Source organism: Erinaceus europaeus, chromosome 5 (assembly GCF_950295315.1).
Source record: "Erinaceus europaeus chromosome 5, mEriEur2.1, whole genome shotgun sequence".
In the NCBI taxonomy this organism is placed as follows: domain Eukaryota; kingdom Metazoa; phylum Chordata; class Mammalia; order Eulipotyphla; family Erinaceidae; genus Erinaceus; species Erinaceus europaeus.
Genome location: NC_080166.1, coordinates 34,265,101 through 34,277,739, shown reverse-complemented (window position 1 = coordinate 34,277,739; position 12,639 = coordinate 34,265,101). Strand labels below are relative to the sequence as shown.

At 39.3% G+C, this 12,639-nt stretch overlaps 1 long non-coding RNA gene across 1 annotated transcript; it reads left to right on the top strand.

Moving 5' to 3' along the window:
- Positions 1–370: 370 nt before the first annotated feature.
- On the top strand, positions 371–11,505 carry LOC132538688 (uncharacterized). The gene is made up of 3 exons (XR_009550043.1): positions 371–1,372; positions 4,396–4,483; positions 11,198–11,505. It is a non-coding gene; the product is annotated as an uncharacterized LOC132538688 (long non-coding RNA).
- Positions 11,506–12,639: the final 1,134 nt, after the last annotated feature.

Sequence of the window (12,639 nt, the reverse complement as noted above, 5' to 3'; positions counted from 1 at the left end):
ATCTTTGCCAGCACTGTAAAAATAACAATTACATATTTTTTAATATTTACATTTATGGTTTCATTGCATCAGAAACTGCAGTTAAATGTGACCTTGGGTAATTGTTTTAAAAATACACCTCTAACATGATTTGAGGGTTGTTTGCTTCTGTACTACTGCCCTCTTGGGTTTCCATAGTCTTTTGTCCACTTTCTTTGGATATAACCTGAGATAAAATGATATTAGAAAGATTTTTGGGAAATGCAGAGTTCATTTTGTGACTTATTTATAAGAGGGAGATGGAGGCCAGGCAGTGGCACACAGTGAAGTGCACACAGTTAAGCACAGTTACCATTTGCAAAGACCATGCTCTCCACCTGCAGGGGGGGGAGCTTCTCAAGTAGTGAAACAAAGCGCTTCAGGTGTTTGTCTGTCCTTCATTATCTCCCCCACCCTTCTCAATCCCTCTGTATCCTATAGAAAAGAAAGGAAAAAAAGGAAAAAGTTTACCAAGAGTGGTGGATTTCTCTGCAGGCTCCAAGCCCCAGTAATAACCCTGGTGCCAATTAAAGGAGACAGACAGAGCAAGAGTGCACTTGTGGTGTCAAGGATCCAACTCTGGACCTTGTGTTGAAATGTCCAGTACTTTGTCCACTGCTCCACCTCCTGGGCCTCTGCTCTGTAGTTTGTGGTGCAGACAAGAGAGTTTCTGGGATTTGCAGACCCATGAAGTCTACTCATAACACTCATTTGTAGACAGGTTCTTTAATGTAGATTATTACATTCACACACACATACACACACACACACACACACACACACTCTTATAATTCAAGATCATGCATACTAACACTGACTATGTTTAAGTGGTTTATTAGATTGTACAATCACTTATTACAAAAAGGGTTTTTGAAAAAGTACATTAAAAAAATAGAAAATAAAGTTTTGGGGAATTCCATGATCAAAACACAGTTATTGGGCCCAATTTCTTCTATCACACATTTTCCCTAAGCCTTTGCTGATGGTATCACACCTTAGCAGCATCCTCCTGTCCTACCTGAGTTTCCATGGCACTGTTTGAGTACTGATCACACATGATTATATTGCCATTTACGGGGAGTTATGTCTGGGACAGAATCCAGTGTTCAGAGGTGAATACTGTGAAAGAGCATGTATTTAGAAATCTCAACCCATAGGTTATCATCTAGCCCATTTGATCATCAGTTTCCTTATTCTTGTTTCTTTTTTTATAGATTTTCATTGGTGATTTATTATTAATTTACAAAATTACAAGATGCCAGAGTACAACTCCACACTGTTCCCACCACCAGAATTCTGGATCCCCAGTCTCACCATTGTAAGCTACAGCAGTTCTCCAAAGTTGCAGATATGGGTAAACTATTATTTCTACAACTATTTATTTATATTTGTATATATTTGGCCCTTTTTTTTATATAGGTCCCATCTCTTCCTTCCCAAGTTACACACACATCTATTATTATATCCAAATGTCCTCTTTCCTCCTCTCTCTCTCTCTCTCTCTCTCTCTCTGGCTTCTGATGGAGTTGGAGTTCAGAGCCCTTTGGTCACCTTCTCCCACTGAGAGTATAGTGCAAAATTATTTTGGAGTCCAGCAATTGCTTCTCCACTGGACATGGGCGGCAGGTCAATCCATACCCCCAGACTGCTTCTATCTTTCCCAAGGGCAGGGCTCCAAAGCAGGGGGGTTCCAAGACATATTAGTTTCCTTATTTTTCTTGCTTCTAAAATGGAGATCATTTTTATTGGGAAGATAGAACTGTAAGGGCAGGGAAGAAAGGGTACAGTTGAACTGCCAAAAAAATAAATTCAAAAAAGAAAAAAACTAGATGTGGCTTTATGAAGAGCAGGGCTTTGAAGATGAAAGGGAACAGTAGGCAGTTTGTATGAAGACACAAAGAGGAAGTCAGAAATGTACTGGCAGGAAAATATTTAATATGTAGATTGTGAATATCATCGTTAATAATGAGAAAATAAAAGTGAATATATTCTAATGTACTACATACCCAGGCTATAAGATGAAAAATGTCCATCCCAGGGATTAGTACTTTTGTTCAATTATCAAATCTTGATATTTATTTTTGTTGTTGTTGTAAGAGTTGGCAAAAATGTATGTGTTTTAAGGGTACAGTTTCACACTTCTTCCAAATATGTTACCACACCATGCTCACCTCTAAAGAAATTTCTGTTTCTCTTCTCCACAGTCCACTTGACCCTCCACCCCCTTCTCCCTTTAGTCACCTCAGTTCTGAGGTCAGAGTCTAAGGGTTTGTTTTTGTTTGACTTTTCAACAAATTCTTTTAAACATCTGCAGTGTGTCAAGGACAAGGCTGTTCTCCGGCTCAAACCTATTGTATGAACCACTGACTTGTTTTGTTTGAGGATATGATTTGACCCAAATTATACTTAAACCAATGTGGTAGCCAAGCACATAGTAGTCTGAAGAAAATACCAATGTTTAAGAGGATAGTAGTTGGATAAAAAGTATCAAATTTCAAAAACATACTATAAAGTGACTTTCCTCAGATCACAATATTGAGCTGTTTAAACTCTCAGTTGGCACTAGCCCATTAGAATATAAGCCTAGTGAGAGCTGAGCTTTTTTTTTTATCCTTCATTCTTTCCTTCAAGAGTGACAGATGAAGCATTTAAAAATTAGTTTCACCAGTAATAAGTTGAATGTATGCAGAGGTTACAATGAAACAGAATTTAAAGGAGAAATAATGAATCAATGAAAGCAAAAAAGAATTTGAAAAGAAATTATTACACATTAAAGTGTATAATCTATTGGACTGTCAAGATAGCTCACTTGCACTGTCATGGGCATGACCTACGTTCTAGCTCAGGCTTCGCCACACTGAAGGAAGCTTCTATGTTGTTGTTTTTCTCTACCTCTGTCTCTCTATCTGAAAAACTCAACATAGTGAGGTAAAGCCCATGTGACAACAAAAAATATACATAATATACAATATATAGGCTTCTAGAATTACAAATTTCAAAATATTCACATGTGATCATGATGGATTACTGGTTATGCAAACAATGTAATAAGTCAAAGATCCCAATCACCAATTCTAAGAGGTAGTATTCACATATTTATTTACCAACACGTCATTACTCTTATTTATTTCTTAGTTATTTCTCTGCTGGTTGAAAAAAATCACAGTATTTGAAAAAAAGTCAATAATTATTTTTTGCACTATTGTGAATAGGAATTAAAGGCATTGAGGAAATCTTTCATTACCACCATGTGCAATGTTGTGACATAGAGTTTTTAATTTCTTTCCAGTAAGTACATTCCACTAGGTATTAAATCTTGGATAGTTGATGCATCAGACAAAAATAGAATAGAATGCCACGAGGAAAATATCAGGAAACCTCTTGACATTTGCCTTCACATATTTTTGGTGATCATGTTGTGACATAAAATTTCACCCTGAGCTTAGTGGAGAAAACTGTTTAATCGGGTTGACCTTGTTACTTTCCAAATGTTGATCACTGCTCTCACAGTAAGAGTTTACTCTTCAGAATTAGATTGAGATAAGTCAAAAAGAGAAAAATGAATATAGGATGATCCCACTCATAGAAGTTATAAAAATAAGAACAGAAGGGAAAACACAAAGCAGAACTTGGACTGGAGTTGGTATATTGCACCAAAGTAAAAGACTAGGGTTGGTGGGAAGATTCAGGTCCTGGAACATGATGTCAGAGGAGTGATGTCTGGTGCTTTCTCTCTCTAATCCTATCTTTCTCATTAATAAAATAAGTAAAATCTTAAAAAAAAAAAAAAGACAAATGCCATACAATTTCACTCACTTGTGGAATGCAAAGACAGCAAATAAACTAGCAAACCAAAAGCAAATATCTAGACTGAAAACAAAATGGTAGCTATCAGAAGGGAATCAGAGTTGGAAGAGGTAGAGAGGGTCATTTGGTTGGTGGTAGATGGTCACTGAACAATTGGAGGTAGGTGTGGTTTGATATGTACAATTACTCAGGTGGGGAAACTGTACACTTGAATCTTATACAATTTTGTAGATCAATATTACCTAAATAAAAATATGCATAATGTAATAATTTCATATTGAGGCAATATTTCTTTATTTCTTTACAAATTTCATATATCAGTGATATTGTAAAATGTTGTCTTTGCCTTATTTCACATAGAATAATGCCATCCAGTTTCATTTACACTGTTATAAAATCATTATTTCATTCATTTGTGACTTAATAATATCCCATTGGTGTGCGATAGATCTACATACATATATATATTGATATAATTGTTAATTACATAATAATTGATATAATTGATAACCACATTTTCTTTATCCTTTTATTCACTGATAGTTGTTTCTATCTATTGATCATTTGCAGGTCATCCTGGGGCGCCCCGCCTCCCTGGCCACTGGAAGCAGAGACTGGGATGGCTCCTAGGGGTCCTATGGGGGCCCTGGCAATGAAGGTAGAGTGTAAGGAGAGGAAACATACAACCAGCTTTGGGAGAAGCCTCATGGACGACTCATTTATTGGGGGGTACAAGCAGATAGATATGCCCAAAAGGCTCGAGAGAGGTTAAGATAATCATTAAGCCATACACACAATGCAGAGTTAAATATTGACCTGTCAGGTGTTTGATCTTAGCTGGGAAGTTACCATATAGGGTCTGGTCATGAGCTCACAATGCATAGGTAGGCCTTTTTCTCTAAGGGTGAATTTTAAGCACCTCCGGGCAGGGGGTGGGAAGGGGACAGTAGAACAAAGCCAGGATATTTGCGGTGGGTTTCAGGTTGGACATATACAGTAATACATGGCTCTTGTTCAAAGGTAATGGCGGAGCATGTACAGGAAGGTATCCCATCCACAAAAGTCCATCCATCATAAGTTCATGAGGTCAGGAGGAAAAGCCTACCACCCCCAGAGAGAGGTGGCTCAGGGTCAACTCGCTCAGACTCTCATGGAAATAATGGCTTGGACTTCCCAGACAGTGGGGCCTTTCCCCACTGTCATTGTTAATAACCTGCAAAATATATGAACAAGCAAAATCCAAAGAATACAAATCTTTGGACTCGGTCTCCAGAACTGAAGTTACCAAAGAGTATTAGGGGCTTCAGTGTGGACTTCAAGGGTACAAGGAATCCAGTGAAATTTAGTGGAGGGGTATTGGTACATTAGTGGTGGGTGTACAGTTTTTTGTTGGAATTTTTAAAAAATAATTGTTTATTATTTTTTGAGAGAGAGAAAGACAGAGAACCACAGTATCCTTCTGGCAAGTATGATAACAGGGATCAGATTTGGGGCCTCATGCTTCCAAATCCAGCACTCAAACCAGCACCACCTCCTGCACCATTTGTTGGATCCTAATTTTTGGTGGGGGGAGGGTTGCTTTTGTTTTTTGTCCACAAGGGTTGATGCTAGGACTCGGTGCCTGCACAATGACTCCATTGTTTGCTGGGTTTTTTCCTTTTAATAGAGGATGAGACAGAGAGGGAAACAACGAGAGGGAGAGAGAAGCAGAGAAGTAGAGAGATGCCCGCAGCACTGCTCTGCCACCTCTGAAGCTTCTTCCTGCAGGTGGGGATAGGGAATGAAAGACCTAGAGTTCTAATACATAAAACCATGTCATCTACAAAGACTTTGGTTTTTTCTTTCTGCTTTGGGTGTCATTTGTTTAGTTGCTTTGCCTGAACATCTAGTACTATATTGATTATAAGTGGCAAAGTGACATCCTTGCACTGTTTCTGATCTTAGAGGTAAGGTTTTTCATTTTCTTTTTTAATATTTTATTTATTAATGAGAGGGGTAGGGAGAGAGAGAGAGAGAGAGAGAGAGAGAGAGAGAGAGAGAGAACCAGACATCGCTCTGGTACATGTGCTAATGAGAATCAAACTCAAGACCTCATGCATGAGAGTCCAACACTTTATCTACTGCACCACCTCCTGGACCACTTTTTTTGTTTGTTTGTTTGTTTGTTTTTTTGTTTACTAGAGCACTGCTCAGCCCTGGTCTATGGTGGTGCAGAGGACTGAACCTGTGGCTTTGGATTAACTTTCCACTGTTGAGAATACCAGCTGTGGCTTTGCCATCTGGGGCCTTTATGATGTCGAAGTACTTTGCCTTTTGTTGAGAGTTTTTATCATGAAAGTATGTTGAATTTTGTCAGATTCTCTCCTGCACCTATTGACATATTAATATGATTTTTATTGATCACAGATTAGTGTGGTGTACAATATTCTACTATGCATCATGAAGTGCACTTACATAGGTAAATGGATAAATAAGCCTTATTTATGCTCAGATGAGATATTAATTCAGCACTAAAAAGAAATGAATTGTTTTATTAAGCCATGAAGAGACAGGAATAAATCTAGCTTTTTCTGCCCTTCAGCTGCAAGAAAAACCTCTTTATCTGCTGCCAAAAAGTCTGTCTTTCCTACTTAATTAATTTTAATTAGTCATTAAAACCTCTGAGTTTTTATTGGCTACTTCATGAATTGCCCTTAGGAGCAGCCATGCAATACCACAGTTCTTATAATTATGCCTTCCACCAAACTCCTCAAACAACTGTGGTATTGTACCTACCTTCAACTCCTTTCCACAATCCACAATAAACCCCTTTCCATCAGTACTCCATCCCAACTCAACAGTGAAAGCTTTAATAAATGCAACACTGCAACTACCTGAGGTGATCAGTGTTCCACCTGCCAATAGAGATGTTGCCCTCGATACCAGTGAGCTGGCAGGTGATCCAGTTCCAAAATCTCACTGTCGGGTCTACTTCCTCATGCCACCCTTAACACCAACTGACATAGGTGTGGTTTTCTGGGAAACACTCTGAAAGGAGATTTGTATGTTGAAAATTTGTTGATAAACACTCTCACTGTCAGTCTCTGTGGGGAGTGAGAGCTGGAGGGTTAAGTAGACAGAGGGGCTGACTGCAATGCCATCCCACCAAGAACACTGGAGCCAGCGTGCCCAAATTTGAAGCAAGGTACCCAGCTTCACCTAGAAGGCTAACCCAGATGCAGGTTACTTTCTTCAGATAAAGGTAATTCCTAGAGAGCAAGTTAATCCGTAGTTACCAACATTCCCAAAGACAGTTAGGATGGGTGTTCCGGTCAAAAAGTAATGAATCTGGGAAGCACAACAATACTCACTTAGTTTATTTTCCTGATGAGAGCACTGCTCAGATATGACTTACGGTGGTACTGGGCATTGAACCTGAGACCTCAGAACCTCAGGCATGAAAGTCTTTTTGCATAACCACTATGCTATCTCCCTGGCACACAACATATACTCACTACAGCTACAGGTGTTGGTGTGATCATTCAGTAGCAACAGAAATGACAGAGTCCAAAAGGTTAGAGATATTCTCTAATATTCTCCAAGAAGCAATGCCTTATGATCAGAGGTAAAGCATAAACACATGTTATAATACACAGCATCAGGACTAAGGTCAAGTAACCAGCACACAAGGCACAGGTTCACTCTCCTGCTTATGCAAAGTGAGAGGTTAGCTCTCACTTTACTAAGAGTGCCTCCTTAAACTTTGTGTCCTAGGCACCTCACTTGCCTTACCTTCTTGCTGATGATATTATAAACATTAAGTCCTCATCGTAATTAAAAGAGTTAACCCATGTGGAACTTTGCTGATCTTTAATTTATTATTTACTCCATAGAATAGAAACATAAAGGGGGTCGGGCGGTGGCGCAATGGGTTAAGCTCAGGTGGTGCAAAGTACAAGGACCGGTGTGAGTATCCCGGTTCCAGCCCCGGCTCCCCACCTGCGGGGGAGTCACTTCACAGGCAGTGAAGCAGGTCTGCAGGTGTCTATCTTTCTCTCCCCCTCTCTGTCTTCCCCTCCTCTCTCCATTTCTCTCTTTCCTATCCAACAATGAACAACATCAACAATGGTAATAATAATAACCACAACAAGGCTACAACAACAAGGGCAACAAAAGGGGAAAAAAATGGCCTCCAGGAGCAGCAGGGTGGGGGAGAGATAGCACAGTGGTTATGCAAAGAGACTCCCACGCCCTGAGGGTGGAAAGCCCCAGGCCCAATTCAGCTGTTCTGACAGCAGCCAGAGTCAAATCAGGCAGCACTCCTTGGCCCTGTGAGTTTCTAAAAATAATAATAATAAATAAATCCTGTTCATATTCTGTGGGTTCTGAGGCAATTATTCAATGCATCTCCCAATTCATCTGGAAGAAAATGTGGAAAGATTCCCACTATACAACCTACTCCAAGACCACTGGGAGTATATGTCTTCTCCTGAGTTCCCTGGTCAGTTCTCCCCCACCCTGTGTCAGCATAGGGCCTCTCAGTGCTGCTCCAACCTTCAAGAGACAGTAGCAGTGGAGACTCACTGTTCCATTTGGTGAGCCTTAGGTCCTCCCTTCAGCAGTTTATTTGTTGAAAAAAACTCAGACTGGAGGTGGTGCTTCAACTGGTAAACTGGCAGACTGTTACCAGTCACTCCTAAGTATATACAGGCTTTTAGCCTCAAGAATCTCTCCTTAGGCCCTTATTTGCCCATGAGTCACATGTGTTTGCATTCAACCACGACTTGGTGGGTTTCCAAAGTGGTTATAGTCTTGTTGCGTTCTCAGGTGATCTTCTTTATTATTCCTAGTTGACCCTCATGACTCTAAAGTAATTTGAAATCCTAGAGTTCCCAGACTATCAATAAAGTCTGCCAATCACAGTAGATACAGTAGAGAACATATGATGATACTGACCTTTTTGTAAGCATGTTCACTTTCACGAGAGGGCCAGTGGGACTACCATGTTATCCCTAACCTACTAAAAAAAGGGAGACCTCATGAGCTATGCAACACTGCATACATCAGCTGCCTAATGCATGTACTAAAGACTATTTGGGTAGACAAGACCAAGTGACATCTCTAAAGTCTCCCCATCTTTCCAAAAGTACAAAAGCAATTCTACATTTCTAAGAAATTAGAGATTAAACTCATCAAGAAACATTTTCCCTATGTGGGTAAAGAGAAAGATGCCTATGATATTTCAGTTTTCATGCCCCATTTAGCTAGAATAGAGATTAGTCTTGGAAAAATGGCAATGAGTTGTTTGATGTAGAGTCAGGTGAAACCAGCATTTATAGTTGTCTAAATAGATTTGGGCAAAGCAAACAGTTCCTGGCACCTATTATGCAACTGTTGACTTAACAAGTTATTTCTCCAACTTAGAGGTTGAGAAATTTTTTCCATAAAGGAGCCAATAGTAAATATTCCAGACTTTGCACACCATCAGATATCTTTCTCAACTATCAGTTATACCATAAAATGAGCTCACGAAAGAGCCACAAGTAACCCACAAATGGGTGACTGTGACTCTGTTCCATAAAATTTTATGCATTAAAAAAAAAATCAGGGGAGCCCTTCCTCCATTTCTCTCTGTCTTATCCAACAATGATGACATCAATAACAACAACAATAAAACAAGGGCAACAAAAGGGAATAAATAAATAAAATTTTAAAAAACTAAAAATATATATACTTAAGTGAAGATAAAATATAGAGCTCCTAATATATATATCAAATAAAGGGCAATCATTATCCTCTAAAATAAAGGACAAATGTATGCATCCTGTATTGCATGCCCCTAAAAAAGAAAGATACATTTCATTTTCAGGGCTTATGAGTTTCATAAGCTCTAGTCCTGGGTTTGCTTCACTGGCCCACATGACCTGAATGAAAGAGTTGTAGCTATAAGTAGTACCCAAAGTAAAAATACCAGCTCTTCAAGTGATCTAAGTTAATATTGAAGTATCTTGAGGAAACTGGTGCAGACACCAAGCACCAATGATAAGCCTGACAAAAAATAATGATGATTATGATGATGGTGGTGGTGGCAATGTTGCTGAGGCCAGAAAAATAGTTCTCCAGCTAGGCAACCTGCTTTGCCATGCACACATGCACACAAGCACATATGCACACATGCACACAGCCCAGGTTTGAGTCCCAGCACATTATAGGGGTAATGCTACAGTGGCAGCAGAAGAAGCTCTGTGCTTTCAGCCTGTCTGTCACCCTTTCTCCCTCCCTACATGTATATGCAAAATCAACCCACAGCAGTGACATTAAACATGTGTGAAGCCATGCCAACACCAAAAAAATGTTTAATAAGTAAATAAAATGATCTTGCTGAAGAATAGTTTTCAGGACACTTAATTAAAACTACAAAGGCTAAAGATAATGTGGTATTCTGCATTGTACTTAATGTTAGAGCATGCATTTTTAATTATCATTACTTTTAAAATAGCAATATGAAAAAAGTTTTAAGTATTAATTTTGTAGGTGGTTTTGTTTTGAGTATTACATAATTGATTGTTATTTTTGCAATGATAAATGTTGTTTAGCAAAATTTAAAAACTAAATCCAGGACAATGGTAGAAAGAAAGAGAGAGAGAGAAACAAAGAAAGTCTAAAACTCCATTTCATATGACTGCTTTTCTGAAAAACTAAAAATAAAAAGATATTTATTTATAAAACCAAAGGCTGGACCTCATCTCCTGGGGCCCTATTCGGGATCCTGGGATTCCCACACAGACATGATGGACCTAGACCTCTAACAGACACTGTCTCCACTGTCACTGGTCATCTCCATCAGGAACAACATAATGGACCCCTCTGTGAACGTCTATAGGAACTTGCCTTCAATATGGATCAACAGTGGTAGGGACTGCCCCATTCTCTAAAGGGAGGTTGGACCAAAATACTCTACCACTCCAGGAAGCAGGGTCCGGCAATGGGTGTAGCCTAAAATGTTCCTAGCTATGACCACAGACAGCAAGCTCAAATCTACAGGGATACAGAGACTCCTGCACAGAATATAGGCCCCAGATCAAATAGATGGGGTTTACAGCTAACAATATTTATATGCTTTTCCCACATTTGGGAGCTACTTTGCTCCCAGATACAGCTTTCTAGTTCTGTTTCCAACTCTGACACCACAGACAATACCTTTGGTCCACCTGCATGGTAGCTGTCAGGCTCAGGCAAAAATTAGTAAATTCATGGGCCCCTTGGAACATACCTAAAATAGACCTACTAGCTTATTCCAAAATAGACACCTCAAATCTCATCTGTTATAGTCTTACCTTTAGGTTCATGATTATTAAACAATTTGTTCTTTATATCTTAAATGCTTTTTCAGACTCCAAGTTGCAGATGCTACAATTACGCCAACCTGGCTTCCCTGGGCAGACAACCTCACCAATGTGTCCTGGAACCCCGCCTCTCCAGAAACCTGCCCCACTGAGAAGTAATAGAGACAGGCTGGGAGTATGGATCAACCTGCAAATAACCATGTTCAGTGGAGAAACAATTGCTGAAGCCAGACCTTCCACCTTCTGTACCCCATAATGATCCTGGGTCCATGCTCCCACGGCAATAAAGTATAGAAAAATTTCCAGTGGAGGAGACAGGATGTGGAACTCTGGTGGTGGGAAATGTGTGTAATTGTACCCCTCTTATCCTATGGTCTTGTTGGTATTTTTTATCTTTTATTTTATAAATAATTTTTTTAAAAAAGTAAAACCAAAGGCTGGGAGAATGTGTCCCAAGATTTAACCCACAGTAATACAAGCTTGGAGATTATAGTTGGTTTATTTGCTCCTTTCTCCTTATTAGTAATCTTGAATTTTCTATAATAAGGCTGTTTTTTAAAAGATTATTTATTCATTTATTTATTTATGAGAAAGAGGATAAGAACTTCACTATGGCACATGTGACACCAGCAATCAAACTAAGGAACTCATGCTTGAGAATTCAGTGTTTTATTTTTTCCAGGGTTATCGCTAGGGCTCGGTGCCTGCACTATGAATCCACTGCTACTGGAGGCTATTTTTCCCTTTTGTTGCTTTTGTCTATCCACATTATTATTGTTGTCATTGCCATCGTTGTTTGATAAGACAGAGAGAAATTGAGAGGAGGGGAAGACAGAGAGGGGAGAGAAAGATAGACACCTGTAGACCTGCTTCACTGCTCGCAAAGCGAACCCCCCAACTCCCACCCCCAGGTGAGTAGTGGGGGCTTTAACTGGATACTTAAGCCAGTCCTTGTGCTTTATTTTTTTTTTTTAATTTTCATTTATAGAAAGGAAACACTGACAAAAAACATAGGATAAGATTTTATCTGATCTGGGGCCCATATTCAGTTTAGGAGCCTATGTAACTTCTTCTGTAGATCTGAACTCACATTCTGTGGTCATGAGTAGGAAAATTCTAAGCTGCCCCAATTTCAGGACCCATCTTTCTTAGGTGGAACATAGAAAAAATGAAAGGCTACTAATTTTTGTCATAATGGAGTTCTTTCACAGAGAAAATTATGATCATGAGGCTCAAAAGGCAAGGTGTTGGGAATACATGGAAATACACTGAGGGGAGATTCTGGAAGCTGGCAGAATGAGAAGCTGCTGGTGGCTTGAGCTCTGACAACATCTACTGGAAATGGTATGATTTTTTGTCTTTAGCAGGACAGTCAATAAGGGGTCCTAGCAGTGACACCAAGGAGGTGACCATAACTCAATTAGGGTTAGAAAATAGAGTAAAAAGAAAGGAAAAAACATTTTTTAAAAATTATTATTCCCGAAGTGCA